The 15,922-nt window shown below is 41.2% G+C and overlaps 1 pseudogene; it reads right to left on the bottom strand.

Annotated features, from left to right (window-relative positions):
* Positions 1 to 2,454: 2,454 nt before the first annotated feature.
* On the bottom strand, positions 2,455 to 3,504 carry LOC147447162 (putative L-type lectin-domain containing receptor kinase S.7; annotated as a pseudogene).
* Between the last annotated feature and the right edge of the window lie 12,418 nt (positions 3,505 to 15,922).

Below are 15,922 nucleotides of genomic sequence, written 5' to 3'. Positions count from 1 at the left end.
TTATGTTTGGTCAATCAATAATTTTACATCATGACTTCACTAATGCTTTTCTCGATGATGTGATATATTACCTCCCATTAATGAGGGATGTGACAAAACTTCCGCGCACTTGGGAGACTAGAGTCTTATTCTATGGCAGAGAGCTAGATGTTCCATAAATGTGAACAATTTCATGTGTACTTGAGAGCTTGGTACCTCATACGTGCCATTGGTGTTATGTTTGTTTTGTCATATTACACCCTCATAATTGGTATTTCATGGTGTCAGTTGCTGTTTATATGCCTTTTGAGTTGATGTATGGTCATAAACCTAGAATTCCAATTGAGTATGTAATTCCCATGTGGAATGTACTGCATTGGAAAGATGCAATGAGTTGGGAAGACCTTTCTTTGTGTATACATTAACTAGAAAGAAGGCCTCAAGATATTGAGATTGTAGTAGCATGATTTAAATATGCAAGGTTGAAGAATAAGGACATATTTGATAAAAGGCACATGCTCAGACATATAGCTATTGAGGAAGGTGATTGGGTGTTGTTGTATGACAACCCGGGGCGGTCACTTATCAAAAACTTCCTATATCATGTGCGTTCAAGAGGTTATTAATAATACCTCAATATACATACTATATTTACACTACGTGCCTATTTAAAAAACCCCCACCCCCCTCTGTATGTATACATTTTGATCTTTTAATAATACTCTCCGGTTAACTCACGTGATAGCATACACATTTTCAAAAGTGACCGCCCCAGGTATGACAATAGTCTTGATAAGTAGCATTCAACAATAAGAAATCTTTTTAAAAGATGGTTTGGTCCTTATGTGGTTAAGCATGTATTTGGGAATGAAACTTATTGCATGAGTGGGGAAAATAATTAAGTTGTTCAAAAGAAGAGGCGATACAGATTCTTTGCTTCACAAGAAAGTCAAAATGAAGGCTTTTATGAAAATGGTATGGATGAGGATGAAGAAAGAGATGATGATGCACTCTCTGTCATTGGAAGTGATGACAAAATTGATATGTATGTTGATTTAAATGAATATTGAACCTGCAAAAAATAAGTGTGGCCCATGCAGGAGGATGTGCAGATTTAGAGGGGGTGGATATTGTGTCAAGGCACGTGCATATTGTGAAACTAGAATATCTGCCTAACTCTCAATGCTTTTTGTATGTGGGACCGAATGCTATAATGTACATAGTGTGATATATGCAAAAATAGATGCCACCGTTGTAGTTCCATATATTCCTTGTCAAGACAACAAGGCCCTGGACGTGGCACTATGGCATGTTTTGTCACATGAACATATGCCTATTTTAATTTAGGAATGTACAAATGTCAAGTGTATCTAAGTGGAACACTCTTTTTGCCTATAAAATTCAATGCGAACGATCTCAACAAGAATAGTAGTTTTTTCCCACAATTTTAGCAATTTTTTCTAGCTCATTTGGACTTTTTACGAACAAAAAGGGCATTTTTGGGCAACTAATGACAAAAAATGGTCATACATTGGTAAAAAATCACCCAAAAATGGTCAAAAATGGCTCAAAATGCCACATCACTAACAGTGCAGTGACTATGAAGGTTGAAGAAACATTTTAGAAAAAAAAACCAGCACTTTGAACTCTCTATGAAGAGATACAAAGCCTCCACCTATGGTTCGCTATTGCAGCCCCGTGCTATTGCAACCGTGTATTCAAGGCTGTGAGACTACCAATTAGGGTTTCCCCTCTTCAAATACTTACAAAGCCTCCACCTATGGTTTGCTAGTGCAGCCCCGTGCTATTGCAACTGTGTATTCAAGGCTGTGAGACCACCAATTAGGGTTTCCCCTCTTCAAATACTTACAAAGCCTCCACCTATGGTTTGCTAGTGCAGCCCCATGCTATTCCAACCATGTATTCGAGGTTGTGAGGCCACCATTTAGGGTTTCCACTCTTCAAATACTTACATGGGAATGTCTAATGAAGTTTTGAAGCTTTTATGAAATGGCTACACCAGACAATTGAAGTATTTATTTAGGGTTTCTATCAGGGCAAAAGAGCACTGCAATTGTGTAATTGGCAGCGAGGCTAAACCAAATCACTACACACACAAGAGTTCTGAGTTGATCTTGGCTCTTTTTCAAAGTAAAGATTTCATGGTTGTATTTTGGGTGTGTTTTTAGCTTCAAATCCTTCATGACTTGCTTGATTTTGCTGCAAAATCTCACAGTTAGAGGCCCAATGCTTTCCTAGTTACACTGCACACTTCTTGACAATGCTATCATATCAGAGACCTCCATGTAAGTAGGTTCTCAATGCATTTTGGTAGTATATATCTAGCAAGATAATTGCAAGTATCTCTTATGAGTAATCTCTCTCTCTCTATATATGTCCTTACACCCAGATATCATATATAATTCACCACTGTAGTGCTTATTTACATTGTGCTATGAGCTCTGAACTTGGAGTTCATCTTGCGAGGCAAGGGTAGCCGAATGGTAAGGTGCTATTTGCATTGGCCTATAAAGCTGAGGTTGTTATGGTCCCAAAAGTGGAGTATGCTGATGTAGCTGGCAAGTTGGTTAGGGCTCTGGGATACAATGGCCTTGTTGCAGGAAGAGATTCCATAATCAATAGGGTATCTCCATGAAGTGTTTGAGATACATGTCCCTAAAGTGATTGAGATACCTGAATCAGGGGAAGGGATACAACACATGAGAGCAACATGCAAAACACATTTCCAATGCTACTTTTGGGAGGCTCAACGTGCATGGCCGGGTCCAGAGTCTTCAGGAGTTGGCTACCTTGGTGGAGGAGCGATACCCAATCGACAAGTTAGAAAACGATGTCCTACGAGATTGTTGCTCGTTGTAGTGCGGAACGGAAAAATGCCACCTCTAGAGCAAGTAATCCAAATCCATACACATATTATTTTGTGGTTACTTTGCTTGCATAAACCACCTCAGGGGCAACATAGCCCGGTGTCTCTGCGACGGTCATGGTAATTTCTCCCGAATTGTGGCCAATGAGACAGGAAAGTCCAAAATCAGCCAGCATGGGCTCAAATTTCTCTATCAGCAACACATTGGTTGCCTTCAAATATCTATGTAATACATATTCCCACAAGAAAGTATACAAGTAATCTAATGCCAATGCCGCACCAACAAGGATTCTCAACGTGGTCCGACTCTCAAGAGTTTCCATTTTTTGGCCATACAAATATCTATCTAGGGTTCCATTTCTCATGTACTTGTACACTAGCATTGCCTCTGCTTTCTCACAGCACCACCCTTGCACTTCTAATAGATTGCAGTGGTGAATGTTGCAAATTATGCTCAGTTGTGAAGAGAAATTGGCCTCCTTTATTACACCTTCCTTGAGTTTCTTGATTGTCACTACTGCTGATCTATCTACTAAAGTAGCTTTGTAGACACTACTGAATGCTCCTACACCCACCTTGTTTTCATCAATAAAACCACATGCCACATTTCCTAGCTTGTTATAGCTATAGCAAGGCATGGATACAATTTGTTTCTTATTGTACATGTGGTTCTGAAGACCTGTATGGTTGGCACTTTGCATTTTCCTCCTCCTCCAGATACAAAAGAAAACAATAGAAACAACTCCCAATGCCAATAGAGTGGAGATTTTTACAGAAAGGGGCATAAGTAGCTTGAGATAGTTGGGTCTTTTTGAGCAGTTGGGGTTTGTGGGATTTTGTTAAGGCGGTTACGCCGCTAGTGGAAGCTAAATAGCGAGAACTCAACCAACAACAGAATTTGTCAGACGAGGTGGGTGTCAAATCACCTACTCGACCTTCTAATGACAATCACTACTAAGGAAATCAAATGTAAGTTCTAAAATACGCAAGTGACTGAAATCCGTACTACGAACGAATGCTATACGAAACAGGATCTAGAATCATTGAATCGATCTCAAACTCAAGGGGAAGTCTATACACTAGGTAAGAACAACACCCTAAAGACTTGAACTGCAAACTCAACCTATAACCACTCCGTGTGGTAAACGCGTATGAAGACAGGCCGAAATATACAGGTGACCAAAACCTGACCCCGATGGTACTAATGTGTAGCTCTACTCGTTGTGGTTCTATAGATATGCGGCACGCTCAATTCCGACACACGAGTTGGAAGAAAACTCACACCGAAGCTCGTAGGAATTTACCACACATAGAAGCCGATAGCGCGTACTCTTGGTATCTGTGCGTAGCTCTCGCCGTTGCTAACACAATGGCGGTGTCGCTTCTCCAATGGCGGCTCCGTAGCTCGCGTAGAAAGTAGATAAGACTCTCTCTCTCTCTCTCTCTCTCTCTCTCTCTCTCTCTCTCAGACACAGTCACGGTGCTCAGAAAACTCACTTTGATTAATAATCTGCCTCTTTAGGTTACAAAAACTTTGGCTTATATACCTCAGCCTTGGAGGTGAGAACATCTCTAACTAATTACATCAGCAAGTGAAATTACTTCGGGATTACAAGCTGGAATGCAATTGAGTCCCGTTACTTAATGAATGGCTCAAATCAAAATTAATGTTGGAAAGACATTTATTACAATCAATGGTTACAAAATGATGAGTGTGAGTAAAAATGTGGGTGTGATCCTCTGTTGGCTCAACACTCCCCCCCTCTGTGTTCATGTCGTCCCTGACATGACTTTTATGCTTGGTCAATAAAGTCCTGTCGTCTTGAGCATCTGCAAATGTGATTCGTATCGTAGGTTGCCGATGGTCAAGGTTGGGCCGAATATTTTGCTTTTGTGGGTGAAAAAGCCGGTGTAGAAAGCTTCTTCGAATGTTTGCATGTGGAAGCTAGGCAAAAACATAATCCTTTGGTATAGGAGGTGTAACACTTTTGGAGAAGGCTGCAATGAAAGATCGTACATCATATCAGAAACCGTGTCGGCCGTCGATAGTAGACTCGAGGTCGTGGCTTTATCTGGCGCGAACACTTCAATGCAAGCTAAGAGAGTCCTGCAGATTTTCTTGAGCATCTGACATGAAAGGTCAGGAGAGCCAGTAAAGAGCTTGATGGTTCCCGTTAGGGTTTTCACCATGTAGGCTTTACCTATTCTCTCTCTTGCCTTTGGTCTTGGCATCCTGGGATAATTAAGCCAATTTGGCTTCTTTTCTGCAATCCTGCCATGCTCTTTCCAGTTTCTGACTCTTGGCACCGGGCAGAAGGTTGCATCCTCCCGGATCTCCTTTGGTGCCTCCACCAAGTAGATGAGGTAGGCTGGGTATTTGTTCAGCCAACCTTTCCTCCATCTAGGTTGTGAATCTACTATCTTCTTTGATTGTTCCTCCTTTGTGATGTCGCCTTTGTAAAGAGCGACATACTGCTCTCCTTCTAGTCTCTTTTTCGTCTTTAGCACTTCAAATTTCATCAAAGGGAAAGGCAGGCTGGGTTGCATCCACTGTTCATGGAGCACTTTTGTGTCTAGTCCCTGAAGTCTAATGGAGATTAGGAGTCTCCTCTCCCATTCCATTTCCGCCTTGGCACTCTCCTCTGCTGACTTTTTTATTTGGTCATGGAGCCTTTGTTCTTCTTCTTCAGAGATTCTTGAAGTTGAGGCCACCTCTTGAGCTGGGGCTGGATCTTCAATTGTGGTTGCCTCTCCAGTTTCTGGTAGCTCTATGGCTGCTCCACCTGATTCTTCGTGTGGTGTCTCTGTCTCTCTTCTTTGTTGCTCTTGTAGATCTTGGAGCTATTTGCGGAGGGCCTCCTTCTCTGTCCGTAGTGTTTGATTTTCTAATGTGAGCCTCTCCTCTGTGGCCAATGATCCCTCCGCAATGTGCAACCTTTGCACTTGCTCTAATCTTAGCTCTCTTTGTAAGCTTCGGACTTGGTCTTCCAAAACTGGTACGATAGGTCCCTCTTGTTCGGTTCCTGCTCTGCTAGCTCTAGGGGTAGACCTGAGTCTAGTGATTGTTCTTTCTTGGAGCTCAACTCTTTCCCTTAGCTCAATGAGCTCATCCTTAGCCGCCTCCAACTCATCCTCTATCTGCTCCCTTGCTTCCCTGTGCACTTGTTACTTCTCTTGAAGCCTCGGCTAGTTGGAGTATCAAGCCGTCTCTCTCGTTTTCCGCGTCATGGAGTGATGCTTTATGACTTTCAGATTCAGTCATAGCATTCTCTAAATTTCTCTGCAACTCCGCTTCCCTTTGTTTGGCTGTCTCAATCTCTACTTCCTTTGCCTTGGACCTTTCTTTTATCTTCCTGAGCAGTTCATGCACCATGTGCATGTCTTTTTCATCATCATCTGTCAACTCTAAAGCTCTTTCTGCCACCACCTCCAATGGCTTTGGCTCTTCTAGTATTTTCGGTTCGTCCAATTTCTCTTCACTTTCTTTTGTACTCTTTGTCTTTTTCTCCGTCCCTCTCCGTTCATCTTGTTTTTGTAGGGTGATCCCATAAACTGCCTCAAGGGCCTCTTCTTCGGTGTATCCTATCTCTACCAGATCCTCATAATCATTTCTCTTTTGCTGAACTGGATCTATCTTCTTTTCTTTGGTCTCGGCTTCCGGCTTTTCCAAAACATCTGTGTCCACCTCTACTGTGGTCTCTTCCACAATTTCTTTCGTCTTCTTCGGGCTTGGTACATCAGTCATAGAGGGATGTTTGTCCTCAGCTTCCTTGGCTTTCCCTTTGTCGGCTTGCCCATCTTTCTCTTGAGGCTTAGTAGACCCATCTACTTTCCTTTTCCCCTTGTCGTCTTTTTTCAGCTCAGCTTTTAATTGTTGTACCTCCTCTTCAGTGTATGGCTCGACAGGTTGCTGCTCCAAAATAGCCTCTGACTCCTCATAAGCTTTAACATATTGATCGTATTGATCAATATGTGGCCTGGCCGAGCTAGTTCCGACTTTAGTGGGGTCTGGCACCCACTTTTCTTCAAAGTCACCCTTTAGAGCTCTTTCCGCTCTAAACTGCTCTACTAATCTTTCCATTCTTGCCGCTTTCTGACTTTTGGTTTGCTTGGGAGCAACCTTCTTCTTTACTTTCTTCTTAAGTGGCTCGTCCACATCCTCTTCAGGTTCTGAAACTACTTCTAGTTTCCGGCGTGCTCTTGTGGATGCCCTCTTGGATACTTCGGGTTGTTCTTCCTCCTCGTCGGCTTCTCTAAGCCACTCATTCTGGGAGGGAGCCTTTGGCCACTGATCTTTAGCTCCAATAGCTTCATAAGCTATTCTTGTCAGAATTTCCGCTCCTCCTATGTATTTTGGCTTCTCGTTTTGCATGGCAATTACTTGCTCGTGGATGTGTTGATCGTAATTCACCTCTTTTGACATATTGCTCTTTAATGCCCATGTGATGGTGTTCGCAATGGCATGGGGTGGTGTCGTATGCTTTTGCGGTAAACATGAAGAAATTGGTTGTACAGTTGGCAAAGGGTTGCCGCTCTTGGGTCCTTCATATCTCCATAGGTCGCATTCTGTTTCTTGGGCCCATAGACCTGTATGGCCTCCCTTCTTTCCCTGACCGAGCTCCCTTTGTTGTGTAGCTTCAATGTGTCTGCAATTAGCTGTGGAGTGATCTGTACTTCTACCTTCTCTCCATCCATGGCTGTCAATGTGGATTTTCCATCCTTCTGAATGGATGTTGCCAACTCGTACACTCTTCTTGTATCCACACCTGATGGTCTCGAGGTGAAGAAACTGTGCAAGTCTGCCCTTTCCAGGTACCTGCTGATGTCTTCTGACCTGCTATAATCTACCAATTCCTGTGGGATCATCGGTACATCCACAACTTGCCCTTGAGGATCTCTAAAAGTCCCCTGGTAGATCTTTATTCCCTCTTTCTCCAATACTGCTTGCTCCACCCAAGTTTTGGTTGGCTTGAGGGTTTCTGCTGGAATGTCAAATTGTTCCGCTTCTGCAATAGCATCTTTGATTGTCGGTCTTTTTCTCTTCGTTGCCAATGACTTGGTGGAATCCATGGATCCTGTAACTCCAATTTCAGAAGTTAGCTTCTTTTTAGTACTGAAAGCCGAAATGAAGCTTTTAACTATCCAAATGACTTGAAAGTTGAAACATGAGCTATTCAGGGCCTAAGGATGCAAGGTAGGTGAAAAAATATGCAAAATGGGCTCAAAATCATGCTGGAGACATCATACGCGTATAATGTCTTTTGTGTCAAAATGACTTCATATTGGTTGTGCTTGTAGCTGATAGTGTATACATGATTATCATATGCTTGGATTTGAGTTTGGATCCCATTTGGTCAAGTTTTGGCCAGTTTAGTCCAGTTCCGGCTCTTGGCAAAATTTTGAAAGGGAATTGGATTTTATGATCCAAATTGGATAAAACTTGGTGGTTCACTTTCAAATGGCATGTAGATCACTTCTGTTTGGTGGTTGAAGCCCTGAGGTGCCAAAATCACATAGTGAGACATCATACGCGTATGATGTCTTTTAGTGTATTTTTGGACCAAATTTCTCTATAAGCTTGGATTTGGCTTTGGATAGGCTTATTCAGTGGATTTATGAAGTTTGGATAGATTTTGGGCTAAAATGGCTCTGGAGACATCATACGCGTATGATGTCTTTTTCATCAGTTTTGCATGGGATTGGTTCTGTGGATTCCCCATGTACTAGTGAAGGACTGTTCCTACTCAAATCCTGATTTGGACTTGAGTATGTTGGATTTGGGCCAAAAATAGGCTTTAGGTGAAGAATTTTCCCTCAATTGGGCTAATGGGGTGATCCTCTTGACCAAATGGTTCCAAATTTCGTATGTAGCATGTATTAGATATATATAATGGATGTATGATGACAAATGAGCAGTTTTGGCTCTGTAAGTGCAAATAGACATCATACGCGTATGATGTCTTTTGTGTCAAAATGGTGCTTTTTGGTTCCAGATAGCTTGTAGATGTGTTTAACAACAATCCTACAAAGTTTCAATGAGTTTGGAGTTATTTTGACAAAATTAGGACCAAAAATCAATTTTATGGTCTACTTTGCGTCTTTTTGGTTTTCCTTGGGTTTTCTAACTCCAATTCTCATGATACTTGGTTCATAGGATGTGATTAACATGTGGAATGAGGCTATGCACTCAAATGTTGAAATGGATGTTAAATTCATGTTGCGAGACATCATACGTGTATGATGTCTTTTCTTGAAATGTTGGTCTTTTTGTGCAAAGAATGCTTTGTGCTAGTGCCCTAAGCCCTGCTAACTAGTTTTCAACTTAAAAAGTCATCAGTTTAGCTAAAAAGCCCCCTTATAGGCATTTCAGTCTCCGAAGTCGTCTTTTTGCCTTGGAGTTGAATTTCTTCAACTTTTCTTCTCGAGAGTTGCATTTCCAGCTCATTGGATATGTTGTGAAGCCATCTATTTGGTTGAACTTGACTTTGGCTCCCCGTTCTCCATCTTTCTCCCTTTGGTTGCCCGAAAGCGTCTTTTTCACCATCGGTAAGTAAATCAGCTTTCTTTTGGGTTTTGCTTGCAAACATAAGTCATCAATAGTTATTTGAAGCTGCTTGTGAAGTTTCATTTCATTCGGTCGTCAATTTCAGCTACTATGCCAAAATGACGCTTTGTGTGTTCGCAGCCAAATCGGTTGTTCCGACCTACTTTTTGTGATTCAAACTTGGAGATATTCTATGGTTGCATTGTCCTTGATGTGGTTGAACTTCCTGTGAAGTTTCGTGTTGTTTCAACAACTTTTTCGTGTTTGCCTCTTGCAGGCTCTGTTGACCTAGGGGTTTTCCAGTCGTTCTTTCTCGAGCTTTGAGTGTTAGAAACCCATCTTCTATACTAGGGTAACCCACCTATAAGTTCTTGCAAGGTTTGGTTAGGCGGTTGTGCCACTACCTAGCATTCTACCCCATTCCCCGTCTGCTCTTGTTTCTTGGTTTTGGTCAGTTTTCGCGACAAAAGTTAATGATAAGCATCAAAAGCTTATGGCAACGAGTCTACCTCTCATGTCTGGTGTCCTCTGAGCTCTCGTGGAAGTCGTAGAAGGTCGTAGAAGATCTGTGCTCCTGTGGCTCTCTGCTCTTCTCCAAGAAGGTAATAGTGTGAATCAGCTTGAAAGTGATGTGAAAAATACTTGACTTCGGACTTCCCGGTTCACTTGCCACCAAATTTGTCATGTGCTCCTATCTCGTTGTGAGATGCGCTTTAGGATCTGAAATTTCCCAAATCGGACTCCGTTTGACCTGTTTTCTTAGAATTCCGTCCACTTGCCAAAATTCTGCCGTTTCGGACTTTCCGCAACTTTTTCAGAATTGTACCCAATTTTTACCATGGGTTGCCCTTGTCATTAGGACCATCACCGTCTATTCTTTTCTTTTTTCCGATCTCATTTCACCTGCTTTTTTCTTATCTTTCTTTTACTTTTATTAAGAAAATCATAAAAAATAAAGAAAAATAGCAAATTGAAGCCAAAAAATTCCAAACATACACAATAAATAGCTGGTAACCCTGTGTATATGAATATACACTTATTTGTGATTTCTGGACTTGGATTACCACTTTTTTCCACTTTGTAGTTCCAAAAAACACTCTTATTTAGTGATATTTACACGTCTAGAGACCCAAACTCATCATTTGATCTCTTCTTGTTGCAAAACAAAGTATATAAGGGCATAAATATTATCAATATCCGCAATCAAACATAAAAATTGCAAAATCATGTAAGACACTTCCCTTGTAATATAATTTTTTGTTTTTCTTTGTTTTTGTCGCTTGTAGCTGCTTTGTAGCTCCTGTATACCTGTATACCTCCCCCCCTCCTAGTCTGAGTCCTCCCGGATGACTATGAAGTGTCTGTGGGTGAAGCATTGTAGTTGTTTTGGTCATAAGTTCCCAATGCAATTGTAGAGCGATGATACGACAGTCTTTCCAATAAAGCTGCTCTTTGTTTAATTGAAGGATTGGTGGTCGGGTTTTGGGTTGGTTTTGGCACTTTGGTAGTAGAATCAGTAGATGGATTCTTCTTTACCTTGTTGTTCTTTTTCACAATCCAAATCTACTTCCGCTTCGCTTGTGCTTGCCACAAACTCTTTGCCACCCAAACTTGCTTTGTTCTTTGTGTTGATTTCCTCGCCTTGAAATACCTAGGATTTTCCGTGGATTGTACTGAAGGGAGTTCCTGTTTACAAATCCTTGGGATCCAAATTTGCTTGCTATAGCTTTGTGCCGTCATGAACTTCTTTGGAATCCAGATCTGTTTCACTGTCCTTGATTGTCTGGAATCACTTTGTTGTCTGGTATTGAAGACTCTGTTTTCCACCTTTGTGTTCTCTGGCACAACCTTTTTTGGTCTCCATACCAACTTTGACTCCATTTTTTTCCAAGGTTGAGCTGTTATATTATTGCTTGTCTTCCTTATCCAATGTTGAGAGTTCCTCATCAAAGAGAAATCCAGTTGTATAGAAACTTTTGGTTGCCATTGCTTCTTTTTTTTCTCTGGTTGTTGTTTACCTTTGTTCTTGGATTCTTCCTTTGGAGTTGGCTCTGCTCCTTTGGTGAACTTAACTGATTGACTTTCACCTTCATATTTGATAAGCACTGATTTAGAACTCCAGTCAATCATTGCATTCTATTGCTTCTTCCATGGTTGTCCTAGCAATAATGGATGTTGTGTAGCTTGGTCTTCAACCACGTAAAACATATGAGGATACACATACTAGATAATCTGTATATGTAAAACTGTGCATCCGACAGTTTTGATTGAATTCTCAGAGTAACTCTTTAACTCTTGCTTGGCAGTTTGTAATTTAGTGTCATTTGTCAATTGTTTATACAAACTGAGTGAAAGTAGGTTAGTTTGAGCTCCTAAATCCAATAGTGCTCTGGCTTTGATTTGGTTGGTTCCTACTTTGCATTCAATGATGGGTTCTTCTTTGTCATTATCCATTTATGTTATACTGACTGCGTTTATTCGTATTGCTCCTTCATTGCGCTGTTTCTGACGCAATAGTCTTCTTTTCTCCATTCTTTCCTTCGCCTCGGCTTGCACTTCCTCCACAATCTTTTTCTTTTTCTGGACACGCAGCTTTTCTTGATGTATTTTGAGAAGCATGTCTTGGGTTAGCGGCAAAAGATACTTTTTCACTCTGCATCCATTAATCCAATTGGGCATTTCTTCTCCGTCTAATGTAGCAAGCTTGACGGCTCCACTTGGTGATAGATCTTTAATCACCAGAGGTCCCATCCCTCGCTTTTTAAGCTTTTTAGCATGCTGTTTTCAGAGTGTAAACTAGGACATAGTCCCCAACCTTAAACTCTTTAGTCCGCACATGCTTATCAAAAAATTCCTTTTGTCGCCTTTTTTGAGCCTAGATAGAAGCTACTGCTTTTAGGCGAAGCTCGTCTAGCTTTTCCAGGTCATCTATTCTGTCAGAAAGCTCGTGCCCTGTCCACTCTAGATCCTTAGCCACCCTTAAGGTTGAAATCAAGAATTCTATTGGTAAGATAGCATTTAGCCCAAAAACCATGTTATATGGGGTCGTTCCTATTGATGTTTTATATGCTACCCTATATGCCCATAATGTTGAATGCAACTTCTGGTCCCAGTCAGTTCTCGACCCAGATACAATCTTCGTAAGGACCGTGCATATGGTTTTGTTTGTTGCTTCTACTTGTCCGTTTTCTTGTGGATGATACGGGGCTGATTTCCTATGGATTACCATGAATTCATCTAGAAGGATCTCTATCACTTCATTTATAAAATGTGTGCCTCGATCACTCATAATTTCAATCGGCAATCCATATCGTACAAAGATGTATTCATATAGAAATTGTGCCGTGGTCCTGGCATCTGCTTTTTGAGTTGCCTTTGCTTCGACCCACTTTGTTAGATAGTCTGTAGCCACAACGATGTATTGTGCATGAGTCTTATATGCAGGAGGTGAAATGGGTCCGACATAATCAATCCCCCATTTTTCAAAAGCTCTTGCCCCCATCATTGGTCTAAGCGGCATATCATCTCTTTTAAGTGGTACTTTGGTCCGTTGATAGTCATCACACCGTTTAATGTATTCCTCAGCGTCCATATGTAATGTTGGCCACCATATTCCTACGGCTAAGACAAGTTTTGCTGTCTTATCACCTGAGAAATGGCCTCCACCTACTCCTCCATGAGCTTGCTCCAGGATTATCACATACTCGGACTCTGATGCGCAAATCCTAAGCTGGTTGTCTTTACCTCTCTTATAGAGTTGATCTCCTATTAAAGCGTAATCTCTAGCTTCTGTCTCTACAGATTTCTGACGAGCTTTTGACGTTCCTTCTGGGAAAGTTCTATTTGTGAAATATTCAACAATATATTGACTCCATTCCGGAGCGATCATTATCTGATATAATGTCGAATACTCTGCTGGCTGTTTTGATGAACATACAATACATACAGTGACATATTCATGTACGCTTTTTTTCATTCCTGGCCAATAGACTCCCAATTGTAACAAATTCCTATATGTGTTCCTTCTTGAACAATGAAATGCACATTCCTGAACATGTGCTTCGCGCAGATATATATTATATTCCTCAGGATTGATGCATAGTCGTAAAACATGATCATTTCCCAATTGATACAACCTTCCTGCAACCAATTGAAGATTCTTGGATTGCTGAATAGAAATATGTTTCTGGTTGTATTCTCTTCTATCAAACTCTCCTCCATAGGTTAATAGGCTAACGACATTTTGAGACCACTTCGGTATCATTTCTATGTTGAACAAGTACGCGTCTGGCATGTCGTCATCCACTCCTATAGGGTCTTCTCCATTCGTCAATCGCGAAAGATGATCAGCTCTAAGATGTGTTTTTCCTTTCTTTACTACTACCGTGAAGTCGAATTCCAGTAAGATAATGAACCATCTCACTATTCTCCCGGTATTGCATGGTTTATTCACTAGGTAGAGCAAGGCTTGGTGATCCGTAAAAAACACAAACTTGTTGGCTAGAAGATAATACCGAAATTTCTTCACAGCATATATCATTCCTAATCCCTCTCGCTCTGTTGTGGTGTAATTCTTCTCTGCATTGTTGAGCTGTCGACTGGCGTAACAAATAGGAAAATCCATGTTTCCTTCTTCTGGCTGAGCCAGAATGCATCCTATTGCATATGCCGAAGCATCTATATGCACATGGAATATCTTCTCCCAATCTGGTGATTTCAAGACTGGAGCAGTAATGAGTGCCTCTTTCAATTTCTTGAATGATTCCTCACACTCCTCTGTCCATTCAAAGCTCACTATTAGCCTGTAAAGTGGTTGGCCTATTATAGCGTACATGTAAATGAATCTTCTATAATATCCGCAATGTCCCATAAAGCTCTGTACTTGTTTCGCATTGGTTGGTCTAGGCATATCCACTATAACTTTTATCTTCTCTAAATCCGTGGATATTCCATTTTGTGAGACAATATGTCCCAGAATTCTGCCCTGTCGGACCATAAACACACATTTCTCAGGATTGAGAAAAATGCGATATGTCCTACATTTCTCAAATACTTTTCTTAGGTGTTCTAGATGCTCATCTCTCAGAAGAGAATGTACACATAAGTCATCCATGTATATTTCTAGAAACAACCTTAAGTATTCTTTGAAAGCATGCGTCATCAGCCTCTGGAAGGTTGCGGGAGCATTGGTTAGACCAAAAGGCATAACCCGATAAGCATAAATTCCCCACTCCGTTGCAAAAGCGGTTTTATGTTGATCTTCCGGTGCTATGGCTAGCTGGTTATATCCCGAAAAACCATCAAGAAAGGAGTATGCTGTTTTCCCTGATACACGCTCTAGAACATGATCAGTTATCGGCAGGGGATAATTGTCCCTGATTGTTGCAGCATTCACTTTCTTTAAGTTGACACACACTCGGAGTTTTCCGTTCTTCTTGGGTACCACCACAATCAGAGATACCCAATCGGTGTGTTCAATCTCGTATATGAATTCAGCTTCCATTAGCTTATCTATCTCTTCTTTGATTCGCTTAGCAAACGTATCATTATATGTGTATGGTCTCTGTCTGCTAGGCTTTGCGTCTTGTTTTAGTGGGATTGTGTGTTGGCATATTGATGGGTCAACTCCCTTTAAGTCCTTATATGACCATGCAAAAACATCCCTGTACTCTCTAAGAAGACTCAAAAGTCTCTCTTCCTCGCCTGGAGACAAATCTGTGGCTATGTACACCGGTCTAGGTGTCTCACCTGGAGCTGCTAAATCAACTTTTTTTGCATCCTCCGGTCCGTCATAAGATTCGTTCTCCCTTCTCGCTCGAATAGGTTGGGTTAATACCACCTTCCTATCCTCTATTGTGAATTTCCTGTAGTGAGAGGGAACATCCATGTTTTCCTTGATTTTGGCGTTTTCCTCCTCTCCACTCTCAATTTCTGTCGTCCAAAATTCTTTCAGAGTTTTCTTGAGCTCTCTGTACTTGTTTCTACGTTGTAACTTGGACTCCGTGTGTTCTCTGTTGCACTTGTTCTTTTCTGATTTTTCTGTTTCAGTTTTCGTTTCATTCCTTTGAACTTGATTTCTTGAGCTTCTTTTGTCTTTTCGTAAGCTCTTTTGCTCATTGCCTCTCATTCTTCCAGAAATCTTTTCCTTAACACAATCTTCCGCCATTACTAGCATTAGGAATTGATTTTTTCCTCTTATTCTAGGCATCGGATTGGTTCTAACCCCCTTTGTTTTTCTCTTTGCTCTATAGCGTTTCTGGCGTTGTTTAGTTTGGTTCGGAAAATCATAAAATCGGACATCCGTTATAGTTTCTTCGTTTCCGCTTGAATTGTCCGTTGACTCGTTGTCTGCTTCATTTCCCCACTCTGGATGATTGGGAATGTTGTGAAACACCTCTTCTTCATCTTCCTTTTCCAGTGTATCGTTCTTTTTAGTTTCTTTTTCGAGTATAGTTCTTAGCATGAAGTACGGAACCACGTCGTACCCGTCCTTGTCGCAAAATTTTGTTGTG

Source organism: Adiantum capillus-veneris, chromosome 11 (assembly GCF_014529385.1).
Source record: "Adiantum capillus-veneris isolate H3 chromosome 11, ASM1452938v2, whole genome shotgun sequence".
Lineage (NCBI taxonomy): Eukaryota > Viridiplantae > Streptophyta > Polypodiopsida > Polypodiales > Pteridaceae > Adiantum > Adiantum capillus-veneris.
The sequence above is the reverse complement of the archived record's forward strand: the minus strand, read 5'-3'. Positions and strand labels throughout refer to the sequence as shown.